A 17036-nucleotide genomic window follows, 5' to 3' on the forward strand; every position below is an offset into this window, starting at 1 on the left:
ACAAAGGCACTCAGAGCCTCCCCGGCTGCCCCGAAAGGCACTCGGAGCCTCCCCAACTGCCCCCAAAGGCACTCGGAGCCTCCCCGGCCGCCCAGAAAGTCATTCGGAGCCTCCCCGACCGCCCCGAAAGGCACTCAGAGGCGGCCCGGCCCCCCCGAAATTCACTGGGACCGGCCCAGACGCCCCGAAAGGCATTCGGAGGGGGAACGGCCACCCCGAAAGGCACTCGGAGCCTCCACGGCCGCCCCGAAAGGCACTCGGAGCCTCCCCGACCGCCCCGAAAGGCACTCAGAGGCAACCTGGCCGCCCGGAAAGGCACTCGGAGCCTGCCCGGCCACCCCAAAAGGCACTCAGAGGCGACCTGGCCGCCCCAAAAGGCACTCGGAGCCTCCCCGGCCACCCCAAAAGGCACTCGGAGGCGGCCCGGCCGCCCCGAAAGGCACTCGGAGCCTCCCCGGCCTCCCCGAAAGGCACTCGGAGCCTCCCCGACCGCCCCAAATGGCATTTGGAGGGGGAACGGCCGCCCACAAAGGCACTCGGAGCCTCCCCGGCCTCCCCGAAAGGCACTCGGAGCCTCCCCGACCACCCCGAAAGGCACTCGGAGCCTCCCCGGCCTCCCCGAAAGGCACTCGGAGCCTCCCCGGCCTCCCCGAAAAGCACTCAGAGCCTCCCCGGCTGCCCCGAAAGGCACTCGGAGCCTCCCCGACTGCCCCCAAAGGCACTCGGAGCCTCCCCGGCCACCCCGAAAGGCCCTCAGAACCTCCGGGGCCGCCCCGAAAGGCACTCGGAGCCTCCCTGGCCACCCCGAAAGGCACTCGGAGCCGGCCCGGCGGCCCCGAAAGGCACTCGGAGGCGACCCAGCCACCCCGAAAGGCACTCGGAGCCTCCCCGGCCGCCCCGAAAGGCACTCGGAGCCTGCCTGGCCTCCCCAAAAGGCACTCGGAGCCGGCCTGCCCGTCCCGAATGGCACTCGGAGCCTCCCCGGCCTCCCACAAAGGCACTCGGAGCTTCCCCGGCCGCCCACAAAGGCACTCGGAGCCTCCGCGACCGCCTCAAAAGGCACTCAGAGACAACCTGGCTGCCCCGAAAGGCACTCGGAGCCTGCCCGGCCGCCATGAAAGGCACTCGGAGCCTCCCCGGACGCCCCGAAAGGCACTCGGAGGCGGCCCGGCCCCCCCGAAATTCACTGGGACCGGCCCAGACGCCCCGAAAGGCATTCGGAGGGGGAACGGCCACCCCGAAAGGCACTTGGAGCCTCCCCGACCGCCCCGAAAGGCACTCAGAGGCAACCTGGCCGCCCCAAAAGGCACTCGGAGCCTGCCCGGCCGCCCCGAAAGGCACTCGGAGCCTCCCCGACCGCCCCGAAAGGCACTCAGAGGCAACCTGGCCGCCCCAAAAGGCACTCGGAGCCTGCCCGGCCGCCCCGAAAGGCACTCGGAGCCTCCCCGGCCGCCCACAAAGGCACTCAGAGGTGGCCCGGCCGCCCCCAAAGGCACTCGGAGCCTGCCCGGCCGCCCCGAAAGGCACTCGGAGGCGGCCTGGCCGCCCCGAAAGGAACTCGCAGCCTCCACGAGCGCCCCGAAAGGCACTGGGACCGGCCAAGCCGCCCCGAAAGGCATTCGGAGGGGGAACGGCCACCCCGAAAGGCACTCGGAGCCTCCACGGCCGCCCCGAAAGGCACTCGGAGCCTCCCCGACCGCCCCGAAAGGCACTCAGAGGCAACCTGGCCGCCCCAAAAGGCACTCGGAGCCTCCCCGGCCACCCCAAAAGGCACTCAGAGGCGACCTGGCCGCCCCAAAAGGCACTCGGAGCCTCCCCGGCCACCCCAAAAGGCACTCGGAGGCGGCCCGGCCGCCCCGAAAGGCACTCGGAGCCTCCCCGGCCTCCCCGAAAGGCACTCGGAGCCTCCCCGACCGCCCCAAATGGCATTTGGAGGGGGAACGGCCGCCCACAAAGGCACTCGGAGCCTCCCCGGCCTCCCCGAAAGGCACTCGGAGCCTCCCCGACCACCCCGAAAGGCACTCGGAGCCTCCCCGGCCTCCCCGAAAGGCACTCGGAGCCTCCCCGGCCTCCCCGAAAAGCACTCAGAGCCTCCCCGGCTGCCCCGAAAGGCACTCGGAGCCTCCCCGACTGCCCCCAAAGGCACTCGGAGCCTCCCCGGCCACCCCGAAAGGCCCTCAGAACCTCCGGGGCCGCCCCGAAAGGCACTCGGAGCCTCCCTGGCCACCCCAAAAGGCACTCGGAGCCGGCCCGGCGGCCCCGAAAGGCACTCGGAGGCGACCCAGCCACCCCGAAAGGCACTCGGAGCCTCCCCGGCTGCCCCGAAAGGCACTCGGAGCCTGCCTGGCCTCCCCAAAAGGCACTCGGAGCCGGCCTGCCCGTCCCGAATGGCACTCGGAGCCTCCCCGGCCTCCCACAAAGGCACTCGGAGCTTCCCCGGCCGCCCACAAAGGCACTCGGAGCCTCCGCGACCGCCTCAAAAGGCACTCAGAGACAACCTGGCTGCCCCGAAAGGCACTCGGAGCCTGCCCGGCCGCCATGAAAGGCACTCGGAGCCTCCCCGGACGCCCCGAAAGGCACTCGGAGGCGGCCCGGCCCCCCCGAAATTCACTGGGACCGGCCCAGACGCCCCGAAAGGCATTCGGAGGGGGAACGGCCACCCCGAAAGGCACTTGGAGCCTCCCCGACCGCCCCGAAAGGCACTCAGAGGCAACCTGGCCGCCCCAAAAGGCACTCGGAGCCTGCCCGGCCGCCCCGAAAGGCACTCGGAGCCTCCCCGACCGCCCCGAAAGGCACTCAGAGGCAACCTGGCCGCCCCAAAAGGCACTCGGAGCCTGCCCGGCCGCCCCGAAAGGCACTCGGAGCCTCCCCGGCCGCCCACAAAGGCACTCAGAGGTGGCCCGGCCGCCCCCAAAGGCACTCGGAGCCTGCCCGGCCGCCCCGAAAGGCACTCGGAGGCGGCCTGGCCGCCCCGAAAGGAACTCGCAGCCTCCACGAGCGCCCCGAAAGGCACTGGGACCGGCCCAGCCGCCCCCAAAGGCATTCGGAGGGGGAACGGCCACCCCGAAAGGCACTCGGAGCCTCCCCGGCCGCCCACAAAGGCACTCGGAGCCTCCGCGACCGCCTCAAAAGGCACTCAGAGACAACCTGGCCGCCCCGAAAGGCACTCGGAGCCTGCCCGGCCGCCCTGAAAGGCACTCGGAGCCTCCCCGGACGCCCCGAAAGGCACTCGGAGGCGGCCCGGCCTCCCCGAAATTCACTGGGACCGGCCCAGACGCCCCGAAAGGCATTCGGAGGGGGAACGGCCACCCCGAAAGGCACTCGGAGCCTCCACGGCCGCCCCAAAAGGCACTCGGAGCCTCCCCGACCGCCCCCAAAGGCATTCAGAGGCGACCTGGCCGCCCGGAAAGGCACTCGGAGCCTCCCCGGCCACCCCAAAAGGCACTCGGAGGCGGCCCGGCCGCCCCGAAAGGCACTTGGAGCCTCCCCGGCCTCCCCGAAAGGCACTCGGAGCCTCCACGGCCGCCCACAAAGGCACTCAGAGGTGGCCCGGCCGCCCCCAAAGGCACTCGGAGCCTGCCCGGCCGCCCTGAAAGGCACTCGGAGCCTCCCCGGACGCCCCGAAAGGCACTCGGAGGCGGCCCGGCCCCCCCGAAATTCACTGGGACCGGCCCAGATGCCACGAAAGGCATTCGGAGGGGGAACGGCCAACCCAAAAGGCACTCGGAGCCTCCCCGACCGCCCCAAAAGGCACTCGGAGCCTCCCCGACCGCCCCGAAAGGCACTCAGAGGCAACCTGGCCGCCCCGAAAGGCACTCGGAGCCTCCCCGGCCGCCCACAAAGGCACTCGGAGCCTGCCCGGCCGCCCCCAAAGGCACTCGGAGCCTCCCCGGCCGCCCACAAAGGCACTCGGAGGCGGCCTGGCCGCCCCGAAAGGCACTCGCAGCCTCCCCGTCCGCCCCGAAAGGCACTGGGACCGGCCCAGCCGCCCCCAAAGGCATTCGGAGGGGGAACGGCCACCCCGATAGGCACTCGGAGCCTCCCTCACCGCCCCAAATGGCATTTGGAGGGGGAACGGCCGCCCACAAAGGCACTCGGAGCCTCCCCGACAGACCCAAAAGGCACTCGGAGCCTGCCCGGCCGCCCACAAAGGCACTCGGAGCCTCCCCGGCCGCCCACAAAGGCACTCGGAGCCTGCCCGGCCGCCCCCAAAGGCACTCGGAGCCTGCCCGGCCGCCCCGAAAGGCACTCGGAGGCGGCCTGGCCGCCCCGAAAGGCACTCGCAGCCTCCCCGTCCGCCCCGAAAGGCACTGGGACTGGCCCAGCCGCCCCCAAAGGCATTCGGAGGGGGAACGGCCACCCCGAAAGGCACTCGGAGCCTCCCCGGCCGCCCACAAAGGCACTCGGAGCCTCCGCGACCACCTCAAAAGGCACTCAGAGACAACCTGGCCGCCCCGAAAGGCACTCGGAGCCTGCCCGGCCGCCCTGAAAGGCACTCGGAGCCTCCCCGGACGCCCCGAAAGGCACTCGGAGGCGGCCCGGCCCCCCCGAAATTCACTGGGACCGGCCCAGATGCCCCGAAAGGCATTCGGAGGGGGAACGGCCAACCCAAAAGGCACTCGGAGCCTCCCCGACAGCCCCGAAAGGCACTCGGAGCCTCCCCGACCGCCCCGAAAGGCACTCAGAGGCAACCTGGCCGCCCCAAAAGGCACTCGGAGCCTGCCCGGCCGCCCCGAAAGGCACTCGGAGCCTCCCCGGCCGCCCACAAAGGCACTCAGAGGTGGCCCGGCCGCCCCCAAAGGCACTCGGAGCCTCCCCGGCCGCCCCCAAAGGCACTCGGAGGCGGCCTGGCCGCCCCGAAAGGCACTCGCAGCCTCCCCGTCCGCCCCGAAAGGCACTGGGACCGGCCAAGCCGCCCCCAAAGGCATTCGGAGGGGGAACGGCCACCCCGATAGGCACTCGGAGCCTCCCCCACCGCCCCAAATGGCATTTGGAGGGGGAACGGCCGCCCACAAAGGCACTCGGAGCCTCCCCGACAGACCCAAAAGGCACTCGGAGCCTGCCCGGCCGCCCACAAAGGCACTCGGAGCCTCCCCGGCCTCCCCGAAAGGCACTCGGAGCCTCCCCAGCCTCCCCGAAAGGCACTCGGAGCCTCCACGGCCGCCCCGAAAGGCACTCAGAGCCTCCGGGGCCGCCCCGAAAAGCACTCAGAGCCTCCCCGGCTGCCCCGAAAGGCACTCGGAGCCTCCCCGACTGCCCCCAAAGGCACTCGGAGCCTCCCCGGCCGCCCCAAAAGGCACTCGGATCCTCCCCGGCCACCCCGAAAGGCACTCAGAGCCTCCGGGGCCGCCCCGAAAGGCACTCGGAGCCTCCCCGGCCACCCCCAAAGGCACTCGGAGCCTCCCCGGCCGCCCTGAAAGGCACTCGGAGCCTCCCCGGACACCCCGAAAGGCACTCGGAGGCGGCCCGGCCCCCCCGAAATTCACTGGGACCGGCCCAGACGCCCCGAAAGGCATTCGGAGGGGGAACGGCCACCCCGAAAGGCACTCGGAGCCTCCACGGCCGCCCCGAAAGGCACTCGGAGCCTCCCCGACCGCCCCGAAAGGCACTCAGAGGCAACCTGGCCGCCCCAAAAGGCACTCGGAGCCTCCCCGGCCACCCCAAAAGGCACTCAGAGGCGACCTGGCCGCCCCAAAAGGCACTCGGAGCCTCCCCGGCCACCCCAAAAGGCACTCGGAGGCGGCCCGGCCGCCCCGAAAGGCACTCGGAGCCTCCCCGGCCGCCCCAAAAGGCACTCGGAGCCTCCCCCACCGCCCCAAATGGCATTTGGAGGGGGAACGGCCGCCCACAAAGGCACTCGGAGCCTCCCCGGCCTCCCCGAAAGGCACTCGGAGCCTCCCCGACCACCCCGAAAGGCACTCGGAGCCTCCCCGGCCTACCCGAAAGGCACTCGGAGCCTCCCCGGCCTCCCCGAAAAGCACTCAGAGCCTCCCCGGCTGCCCCGAAAGGCACTCGGAGCCTCCCCGACTGCCCCCAAAGGCACTCGGAGCCTCCCCGGCCACCCCGAAAGGCCCTCAGAACCTCCGGGGCCGCCCCGAAAGGCACTCGGAGCCTCCCTGGCCACCCCGAAAGGCACTCGGAGCCGGCCCGGCGGCCCCGAAAGGCACTCGGAGGCGACCCAGCCACCCCGAAAGGCACTCGGAGCCTCCCCGGCCGCCCCGAAAGGCACTCGGAGCCTGCCTGGCCTCCCCAAAAGGCACTCGGAGCCGGCCTGCCCGTCCCGAATGGCACTCGGAGCCTCCCCGGCCTCCCACAAAGGCACTCGGAGCTTCCCCGGCCGCCCACAAAGGCACTCGGAGCCTCCGCGACCGCCTCAAAAGGCACTCAGAGACAACCTGGCCGCCCCGAAAGGCACTCGGAGCCTGCCCGGCCGCCCTGAAAGGCACTCGGAGCCTCCCCGGACGCCCCGAAAGGCACTCGGAGGCGGCCCGGCCCCCCCGAAATTCACTGGGACTGGCCCAGACGCCCCGAAAGGCATTGGAGGGGGAACGGCCACCCCGAAAGGCACTTGGAGCCTCCACGGCCGCCCCGAAAGGCACTCGGAGCCTCCCCGACCGCCCACAAAGGCACTCAGAGGCAACCTGGCCGCCCCAAAAGGCACTCGGAGCCTCCCCGGCCTCCCCGAAAGGCACTCGGAGCCTCCACGGCCGCCCACAAAGGCACTCAGAGCCTCCCCGGCTGCCCCGAAAGGCACTCGGAGCCTCCCCAACTGCCCCCAAAGGCACTCGGAGCCTCCCCGGCCGCCCAGAAAGTCATTCGGAGCCTCCCCGACCGCCCCGAAAGGCACTCAGAGGCGGCCCGGCCCCCCCGAAATTCACTGGGACCGGCCCAGACGCCCCGAAAGGCATTCGGAGGGGGAACGGCCACCCCGAAAGGCACTCGGAGCCTCCACGGCCGCCCCGAAAGGCACTCGGAGCCTCCCCGACCGCCCCGAAAGGCACTCAGAGGCAACCTGGCCGCCCGGAAAGGCACTCGGAGCCTGCCCGGCCACCCCAAAAGGCACTCAGAGGCGACCTGGCCGCCCCAAAAGGCACTCGGAGCCTCCCCGGCCACCCCAAAAGGCACTCGGAGGCGGCCCGGCCGCCCCGAAAGGCACTCGGAGCCTCCCCGGCCTCCCCGAAAGGCACTCGGAGCCTCCCCGACCGCCCCAAATGGCATTTGGAGGGGGAACGGCCGCCCACAAAGGCACTCGGAGCCTCCCCGGCCTCCCCGAAAGGCACTCGGAGCCTCCCCGACCACCCCGAAAGGCACTCGGAGCCTCCCCGGCCTCCCCGAAAGGCACTCGGAGCCTCCCCGGCCTCCCCGAAAAGCACTCAGAGCCTCCCCGGCTGCCCCGAAAGGCACTCGGAGCCTCCCCGACTGCCCCCAAAGGCACTCGGAGCCTCCCCGGCCACCCCGAAAGGCCCTCAGAACCTCCGGGGCCGCCCCGAAAGGCACTCGGAGCCTCCCTGGCCACCCCGAAAGGCACTCGGAGCCGGCCCGGCGGCCCCGAAAGGCACTCGGAGGCGACCCAGCCACCCCGAAAGGCACTCGGAGCCTCCCCGGCCGCCCCGAAAGGCACTCGGAGCCTGCCTGGCCTCCCCAAAAGGCACTCGGAGCCGGCCTGCCCGTCCCGAATGGCACTCGGAGCCTCCCCGGCCTCCCACAAAGGCACTCGGAGCTTCCCCGGCCGCCCACAAAGGCACTCGGAGCCTCCGCGACCGCCTCAAAAGGCACTCAGAGACAACCTGGCTGCCCCGAAAGGCACTCGGAGCCTGCCCGGCCGCCATGAAAGGCACTCGGAGCCTCCCCGGACGCCCCGAAAGGCACTCGGAGGCGGCCCGGCCCCCCCGAAATTCACTGGGACCGGCCCAGACGCCCCGAAAGGCATTCGGAGGGGGAACGGCCACCCCGAAAGGCACTTGGAGCCTCCCCGACCGCCCCGAAAGGCACTCAGAGGCAACCTGGCCGCCCCAAAAGGCACTCGGAGCCTGCCCGGCCGCCCCGAAAGGCACTCGGAGCCTCCCCGACCGCCCCGAAAGGCACTCAGAGGCAACCTGGCCGCCCCAAAAGGCACTCGGAGCCTGCCCGGCCGCCCCGAAAGGCACTCGGAGCCTCCCCGGCCGCCCACAAAGGCACTCAGAGGTGGCCCGGCCGCCCCCAAAGGCACTCGGAGCCTGCCCGGCCGCCCCGAAAGGCACTCGGAGGCGGCCTGGCCGCCCCGAAAGGAACTCGCAGCCTCCACGAGCGCCCCGAAAGGCACTGGGACCGGCCCAGCCGCCCCCAAAGGCATTCGGAGGGGGAACGGCCACCCCGAAAGGCACTCGGAGCCTCCCCGGCCGCCCACAAAGGCACTCGGAGCCTCCGCGACCGCCTCAAAAGGCACTCAGAGACAACCTGGCCGCCCCGAAAGGCACTCGGAGCCTGCCCGGCCGCCCTGAAAGGCACTCGGAGCCTCCCCGGACGCCCCGAAAGGCACTCGGAGGCGGCCCGGCCTCCCCGAAATTCACTGGGACCGGCCCAGACGCCCCGAAAGGCATTCGGAGGGGGAACGGCCACCCCGAAAGGCACTCGGAGCCTCCACGGCCGCCCCAAAAGGCACTCGGAGCCTCCCCGACCGCCCCCAAAGGCATTCAGAGGCGACCTGGCCGCCCGGAAAGGCACTCGGAGCCTCCCCGGCCACCCCAAAAGGCACTCGGAGGCGGCCCGGCCGCCCCGAAAGGCACTTGGAGCCTCCCCGGCCTCCCCGAAAGGCACTCGGAGCCTCCACGGCCGCCCACAAAGGCACTCAGAGGTGGCCCGGCCGCCCCCAAAGGCACTCGGAGCCTGCCCGGCCGCCCTGAAAGGCACTCGGAGCCTCCCCGGACGCCCCGAAAGGCACTCGGAGGCGGCCCGGCCCCCCCGAAATTCACTGGGACCGGCCCAGATGCCACGAAAGGCATTCGGAGGGGGAACGGCCAACCCAAAAGGCACTCGGAGCCTCCCCGACCGCCCCAAAAGGCACTCGGAGCCTCCCCGACCGCCCCGAAAGGCACTCAGAGGCAACCTGGCCGCCCCGAAAGGCACTCGGAGCCTCCCCGGCCGCCCACAAAGGCACTCGGAGCCTGCCCGGCCGCCCCCAAAGGCACTCGGAGCCTCCCCGGCCGCCCACAAAGGCACTCGGAGGCGGCCTGGCCGCCCCGAAAGGCACTCGCAGCCTCCCCGTCCGCCCCGAAAGGCACTGGGACCGGCCCAGCCGCCCCCAAAGGCATTCGGAGGGGGAACGGCCACCCCGATAGGCACTCGGAGCCTCCCTCACCGCCCCAAATGGCATTTGGAGGGGGAACGGCCGCCCACAAAGGCACTCGGAGCCTCCCCGACAGACCCAAAAGGCACTCGGAGCCTGCCCGGCCGCCCACAAAGGCACTCGGAGCCTCCCCGGCCGCCCACAAAGGCACTCGGAGCCTGCCCGGCCGCCCCCAAAGGCACTCGGAGCCTGCCCGGCCGCCCCGAAAGGCACTCGGAGGCGGCCTGGCCGCCCCGAAAGGCACTCGCAGCCTCCCCGTCCGCCCCGAAAGGCACTGGGACTGGCCCAGCCGCCCCCAAAGGCATTCGGAGGGGGAACGGCCACCCCGAAAGGCACTCGGAGCCTCCCCGGCCGCCCACAAAGGCACTCGGAGCCTCCGCGACCACCTCAAAAGGCACTCAGAGACAACCTGGCCGCCCCGAAAGGCACTCGGAGCCTGCCCGGCCGCCCTGAAAGGCACTCGGAGCCTCCCCGGACGCCCCGAAAGGCACTCGGAGGCGGCCCGGCCCCCCCGAAATTCACTGGGACCGGCCCAGATGCCCCGAAAGGCATTCGGAGGGGGAACGGCCAACCCAAAAGGCACTCGGAGCCTCCCCGACAGCCCCGAAAGGCACTCGGAGCCTCCCCGACCGCCCCGAAAGGCACTCAGAGGCAACCTGGCCGCCCCAAAAGGCACTCGGAGCCTGCCCGGCCGCCCCGAAAGGCACTCGGAGCCTCCCCGGCCGCCCACAAAGGCACTCGGAGCCTGCCCGGCCGCCCCCAAAGGCACTCGGAGCCTCCCCGGCCGCCCCCAAAGGCACTCGGAGGCGGCCTGGCCGCCCCGAAAGGCACTCGCAGCCTCCCCGTCCGCCCCGAAAGGCACTGGGACCGGCCAAGCCGCCCCCAAAGGCATTCGGAGGGGGAACGGCCACCCCGATAGGCACTCGGAGCCTCCCCCACCGCCCCAAATGGCATTTGGAGGGGGAACGGCCGCCCACAAAGGCACTCGGAGCCTCCCCGACAGACCCAAAAGGCACTCGGAGCCTGCCCGGCCGCCCACAAAGGCACTCGGAGCCTCCCCGGCCTCCCCGAAAGGCACTCGGAGCCTCCCCAGCCTCCCCGAAAGGCACTCGGAGCCTCCACGGCCGCCCCGAAAGGCACTCAGAGCCTCCGGGGCCGCCCCGAAAAGCACTCAGAGCCTCCCCGGCTGCCCCGAAAGGCACTCGGAGCCTCCCCGACTGCCCCCAAAGGCACTCGGAGCCTCCCCGGCCGCCCCAAAAGGCACTCGGATCCTCCCCGGCCACCCCGAAAGGCACTCAGAGCCTCCGGGGCCGCCCCGAAAGGCACTCGGAGCCTCCCCGGCCACCCCCAAAGGCACTCGGAGCCTCCCCGGCCGCCCTGAAAGGCACTCGGAGCCTCCCCGGACACCCCGAAAGGCACTCGGAGGCGGCCCGGCCCCCCCGAAATTCACTGGGACCGGCCCAGACGCCCCGAAAGGCATTCGGAGGGGGAACGGCCACCCCGAAAGGCACTCGGAGCCTCCACGGCCGCCCCGAAAGGCACTCGGAGCCTCCCCGACCGCCCCGAAAGGCACTCAGAGGCAACCTGGCCGCCCCAAAAGGCACTCGGAGCCTCCCCGGCCACCCCAAAAGGCACTCAGAGGCGACCTGGCCGCCCCAAAAGGCACTCGGAGCCTCCCCGGCCACCCCAAAAGGCACTCGGAGGCGGCCCGGCCGCCCCGAAAGGCACTCGGAGCCTCCCCGGCCGCCCCAAAAGGCACTCGGAGCCTCCCCCACCGCCCCAAATGGCATTTGGAGGGGGAACGGCCGCCCACAAAGGCACTCGGAGCCTCCCCGGCCTCCCCGAAAGGCACTCGGAGCCTCCCCGACCACCCCGAAAGGCACTCGGAGCCTCCCCGGCCTACCCGAAAGGCACTCGGAGCCTCCCCGGCCTCCCCGAAAAGCACTCAGAGCCTCCCCGGCTGCCCCGAAAGGCACTCGGAGCCTCCCCGACTGCCCCCAAAGGCACTCGGAGCCTCCCCGGCCACCCCGAAAGGCCCTCAGAACCTCCGGGGCCGCCCCGAAAGGCACTCGGAGCCTCCCTGGCCACCCCGAAAGGCACTCGGAGCCGGCCCGGCGGCCCCGAAAGGCACTCGGAGGCGACCCAGCCACCCCGAAAGGCACTCGGAGCCTCCCCGGCCGCCCCGAAAGGCACTCGGAGCCTGCCTGGCCTCCCCAAAAGGCACTCGGAGCCGGCCTGCCCGTCCCGAATGGCACTCGGAGCCTCCCCGGCCTCCCACAAAGGCACTCGGAGCTTCCCCGGCCGCCCACAAAGGCACTCGGAGCCTCCGCGACCGCCTCAAAAGGCACTCAGAGACAACCTGGCCGCCCCGAAAGGCACTCGGAGCCTGCCCGGCCGCCCTGAAAGGCACTCGGAGCCTCCCCGGACGCCCCGAAAGGCACTCGGAGGCGGCCCGGCCCCCCCGAAATTCACTGGGACTGGCCCAGACGCCCCGAAAGGCATTGGAGGGGGAACGGCCACCCCGAAAGGCACTTGGAGCCTCCACGGCCGCCCCGAAAGGCACTCGGAGCCTCCCCGACCGCCCACAAAGGCACTCAGAGGCAACCTGGCCGCCCCAAAAGGCACTCGGAGCCTGCCCGGCCGCCCCGAAAGGCACTCGGAGCCTCCCCGGCCGCCCACAAAGGCACTCAGAGGTGGCCCGGCCGCCCCCAAAGGCACTCGGAGCCTGCCCGGCCGCCCCGAAAGGCACTCGGAGGCGGCCTGGCCGCCCCGAAAGGAACTCGCAGCCTCCACGAGCGCCCCGAAAGGCACTGGGACCGGCCCAGCCGCCCCCAAAGGCATTCGGAGGGGGAACGGCCACCCCGAAAGGCACTCGGAGCCTCCCCGGCCGCCCACAAAGGCACTCGGAGCCTCCGCGACCACCTCAAAAGGCACTCAGAGACAACCTGGCCGCCCCGAAAGGCACTCGGAGCCTGCCCGGCCGCCCTGAAAGGCACTCGGAGCCTCCCCGGACGCCCCGAAAGGCACTCGGAGGCGGCCCGGCCACCCCGAAATTCACTGGGACCGGCCCAGACGCCCCGAAAGGCATTCGGAGGGGGAACGGCCACCCCGAAAGGCACTCGGAGCCTCCACGGCCGCCCCAAAAGGCACTCGGAGCCTCCCCGACCGCCCCCAAAGGCATTCAGAGGCGACCTGGCCGCCCGGAAAGGCACTCGGAGCCTCCACGGCCACCCCAAAAGGCACTCGGAGGCGGCCCGGCCGCCCCGAAAGGCACTTGGAGCCTCCCCGGCCTCCCCGAAAGGCACTCGGAGCCTCCACGGCCGCCCACAAAGGCACTCGGAGGTGGCCCGGCCGCCCCGAAAGGCACTCGGAGCCTGCCCGGCCGCCCTGAAAGGCACTCGGAGCCTCCCTGGACGCCCCGAAAGGCACTCGGAGGCGGCCCGGCCCCCCCGAAATTCACTGTGACCGGCCCAGATGCCCCGAAAGGCATTCGGAGGGGGAACGGCTAACCCAAAAGGCACTCGGAGCCTCCCCGACCGCCCCGAAAGGCACTCGGAGCCTCCCCGACCGCCCCGAAAGGCACTCAGAGGCAACCTGGCCGCCCCAAAAGGCACTCGGAGGTGGCCCGGCCGCCCTGAAAGGCACTCGGAGCCTCCCCGGCCGCCCACAAAGGCACTCGGAGGCGGCCTGGCCGCCCCGAAAGGCACTCGCAGCCTCCCCGTCCGCCCCGAAAGGCACTGGGACCGGCCCAGCCGCCCCCAAAGGCATTCGGAGGGGGAACGGCCGCCCACAAAGGCACTCGGAGCCTCCCCCACCGCCCCAAATGGCATTTGGAGGGGGAACGGCCGCCCACAAAGGCACTCGGAGCCTCCCCGACAGACCCAAAAGGCACTCGGAGCCTGCCCGGCCGCCCACAAAGGCACTCGGAGCCTCCCCGGCCTCCCCGAAAGGCACTCTGAGCCTCCCCAGCCTCCCCGAAAGGCACTCGGAGCCTCCACGGCCGCCCCGAAAGGCACTCGGAGCCTCCCCGGCCTCCCCGAAAAGCACTCAGAGCCTCCCCGGCTGCCCCGAAAGGCACTCGGAGCCTCCCCGACAGACCCGAAAGGCACTCGGAGCCTCCCCGACCACCCCGAAAGGCACTCGGAGCCTCCCCGGCCTCCCCGAAAGGCACTCGGAGCCTCCCCGGCCTCCCCGAAAGGCACTCGGAGCCTCCACGGCCGCCCCGAAAGGCACTCGGAGCCTCCCCGGCCTCCTCGAAAAGCACTCAGAGCCTCCCCGGCTGCCCCGAAAGGCACTCGGAGCCTCCCCGACTGCCCCCAAAGGCACTTGGAGCCTCCCCGGCCGCCCACAAAGTCACTCGGAGCCGGCCCAGCCACCCCGAAAGGCACTCAGAGCCTCTGGGGCCGCCCCGAAAGGCACTCGGAGCCTCCCCGGCCACCCCCAAAGGCACTCGGAGCCGGCCCGGTGGCCCCGAAAGGCACTCGGAGGTGGCCCGGCCGCCCCGAATGGCACTCGGAGCCTCCCCGGCCTCCCACAAAGGCACTCGGAGCCTCCCCGGCCGCCCACAAAGGCACTCGGAGGTGGCCCGGCCGCCCCCAAAGGCACTCGGAGCCTGCCCGGCCGCCCCGAAAGGCACTCGGAGGCGGCCTGGCCTCCCCGAAAGGCACTCGCAGCCTCCCCGGCCGCCCACAAAGGCACTGGGACCGGCCCAGCCGCCCCCAAAGGCATTCGGAGGGGGAACGGCCACCCCGAAAGGCACTCGGAGCCTCCCCGGCCGCCCACAAAGGCACTCGGAGCCTCCGCGACTGCCTCAAAAGGCACTCAGAGACAACCTGGCCGCCCCGAAAGGCACTCGGAGCCTGCCCGGCCGCCCTGAAAGGCACTCGGAGCCTCCCCGGACGCCCCGAAAGGCACTCGGAGGCGGCCCGGCCCCCCCGAAATTCACTGGGACCGGCCCAGACGCCCCGAAAGGCATTCGGAGGGGGAACGGCCACCCCGAAAGGCACTCGGAGCCTCCACGGCCGCCCCGAAAGGCACTCGGAACCTCCCCGACCGCCCCAAAAGGCACTCGGAGGCAACCTGGCCGCCCCAAAAGGCACTCGGAGCCTGCCTGGCCGCCCCGAAAGGCACTCAGAGGCAACCTGGCCGCCCCAAAAGGCACTCGGAGCCTCCCCGGCCACCCCAAAAGGCACTCAGAGGCGGCCCGGCCTCCCACAAAGGCACTCGGAGCCTCCCCGGCTTCCCCGAAAGGCACTCGGAGCCTCCCCGGCCTCCCCGAAAGGCACTCGGAGGTGGCCCGGCCGCCCCCAAAGGCACTCGGAGGCGGCCCGGCCTCCCAGAAAGGCACTCGGAGGGTGAACGGCCGCCCCGAAAGGCACTCAGAGCCTCCCCGGCCGCCCCAAAAGGCACTCGGAGCCTCCCCAGCCGCCCCGAAAGGCACTCGGAGCCTGCCCGGCCTCTCCGAAAGGCACTCGGAGCCTCCCCGACCGCCCCGAAAGGCACTCAGAGGCAACCTGGCCGCCCCAAAAGGCACTCGGAGCCTGCCCGACCGCCCCGAAAGGCACTCAGAGGCGACCTGGCCGCCCCAAAAGGCACTCGGAGCCTCCCCGGCCACCCCAAAAGGCACTCGGAGGCGGCCCGGCCGCCCCGAAAGGCACTCGGAGCCTCCCCGGCCTCCCCGAAAGGCACTCGGAGCCTCCCCCACCGCCCCAAATGGCATTTGGAGGGGGAACGGCCGCCCACAAAGGCACTCGGAGCCTCCCTGGCCGCCCCGAAAGGCACTCGGAGCCGGCCCGGCCGCCCACAAAGGCACTCGGAGCCTCCCCGACAGACCCGAAAGGCACTCGGAGCCTCCCCGACCGCCCCGAAAGGCACTCGGAGCCTCCCCGGCCTCCCCGAAAGGCACTCGGAGCCTCCCCAGCCTCCCCGAAAGGCACTCGGAGACTCCACGACCGCCCACAAAGGCACTCGGAGCCTCCCCGGCCTCCCCGAAAAGCACTCAGAGCCTGCCCGGCTGCCCCGAAAGGCACTCGGAGCCTCCCCGACTGCCCCCAAAGGCACTCGGAGCCTCCCCGGCCACCCGAAAAGGCACTCGGAGCCTCCCAGGCCACCCCGAAAGGCACTCGGAGGTGGCCCGGCGGCCCCGAAAGGCACTCGTAGGCGACCCAGCCACCCTGAAAGGCACTCGGAGCCTCCCCGGACGCCCCGAAAGGCACTCGGAGCCTGCCCGGCCTCCCCGAAAGGCACTCGGAGCCGGCCTGCCCGTCCCGAATGGCACTCGGAGCCTGCCCGGCCTCCCACAAAGGCACTCGGAGCCTCCCCGGCCTCCCCGAAAGGCACTCGGAGCCTCCCCCACCGCCCCAAATGGCATTTGGAGGGGGAACGGCCGCCCACAAAGGCACTCGGAGCCTCCCTGGCCGCCCCGAAAGGCACTCGGAGCCGGCCCGGCCGCCCACAAAGGCACTCGGAGCCTCCCCGACAGACCCGAAAGGCACTCGGAGCCTCCCCGACCGCCCCGAAAGGCACTCGGAGCCTCCCCGGCCTCCCCGAAAGGCACTCGGAGCCTCCCCAGCCTCCCCGAAAGGCACTCGGAGACTCCACGACCGCCCACAAAGGCACTCGGAGCCTCCCCGGCCTCCCCGAAAAGCACTCAGAGCCTGCCCGGCTGCCCCGAAAGGCACTCGGAGCCTCCCCGACTGCCCCCAAAGGCACTCGGAGCCTCCCCGGCCACCCGAAAAGGCACTCGGAGCCTCCCAGGCCACCCCGAAAGGCACTCGGAGGTGGCCCGGCGGCCCCGAAAGGCACTCGTAGGCGACCCAGCCACCCTGAAAGGCACTCGGAGCCTCCCCGGACGCCCCGAAAGGCACTCGGAGCCTGCCCGGCCACCCGAAAAGGCACTCGGAGCCTCCCCGGCCGCCCCGAAAGGCACTCGGAGCCTCCCAGGCCACCCCGAAAGGCACTCGGAGGTGGCCCGGCGGCCCCGAAAGGCACTCGTAGGCGACCCAGCCACCCTGAAAGGCACTCGGAGCCTCCCCGGACGCCCCGAAAGGCACTCGGAGCCTGCCCGGCCTCCCCGAAAGGCACTCGGAGCCGGCCTGCCCGTCCCGAATGGCACTCGGAGCCTGCCCGGCCTCCCACAAAGGCACTCGGAGCCTGCCCGGCCGCCCCGAAAGGCACTCGCAGCCTCCACGAGCGCCCCGAAAGGCACTGGGACCGGCCCAGCCGCCCCCAAAGGCATTCGGAGGGGGAACGGCCGCCCCAAAAGGCACTCGGAGCCTCCCCGGCCACCCCGAAAGGCACTCAGAGCCTCCGGGGCCGCCCCGAAAGGCACTCGGAGCCTCCCCGGCCACCCCCAAAGGCACTCGGAGGCGGCCCGTCGGCCCCGAAAGGCAATCGGAGGCGACCCAGCCAACCCGAAAAGGCACTCGGAGCCTCCCCGGCCTCCCCCAAAGGCACTCGGAGCCTGCCCGGCCGCCCACAAAGGCACTCGGAGGCGGCCTGGCCGCCCCGAAAGGCACTCGCAGCCTCCCCGTCCGTCCCGAAAGGCACTGGGACCGGCCCAGCCGCCCCCAAAGGCATTCGGAGGGGGAACGGCCACCCCGAAAGGCACTCGGAGCCTCCCCGGCCGCCCACAAAGGCACTCGGATCCTCCCCGGCCACCCCGAAAGGCATTCAGAGACAACCTGGCCGCCCCGAAAGGCACTCGGAGCCT

The sequence above is a fragment of the Struthio camelus genome, unplaced genomic scaffold (genome assembly GCF_040807025.1).
Source record: "Struthio camelus isolate bStrCam1 unplaced genomic scaffold, bStrCam1.hap1 HAP1_SCAFFOLD_33, whole genome shotgun sequence".
Classification (NCBI taxonomy): Eukaryota; Metazoa; Chordata; class Aves; order Struthioniformes; family Struthionidae; genus Struthio; species Struthio camelus.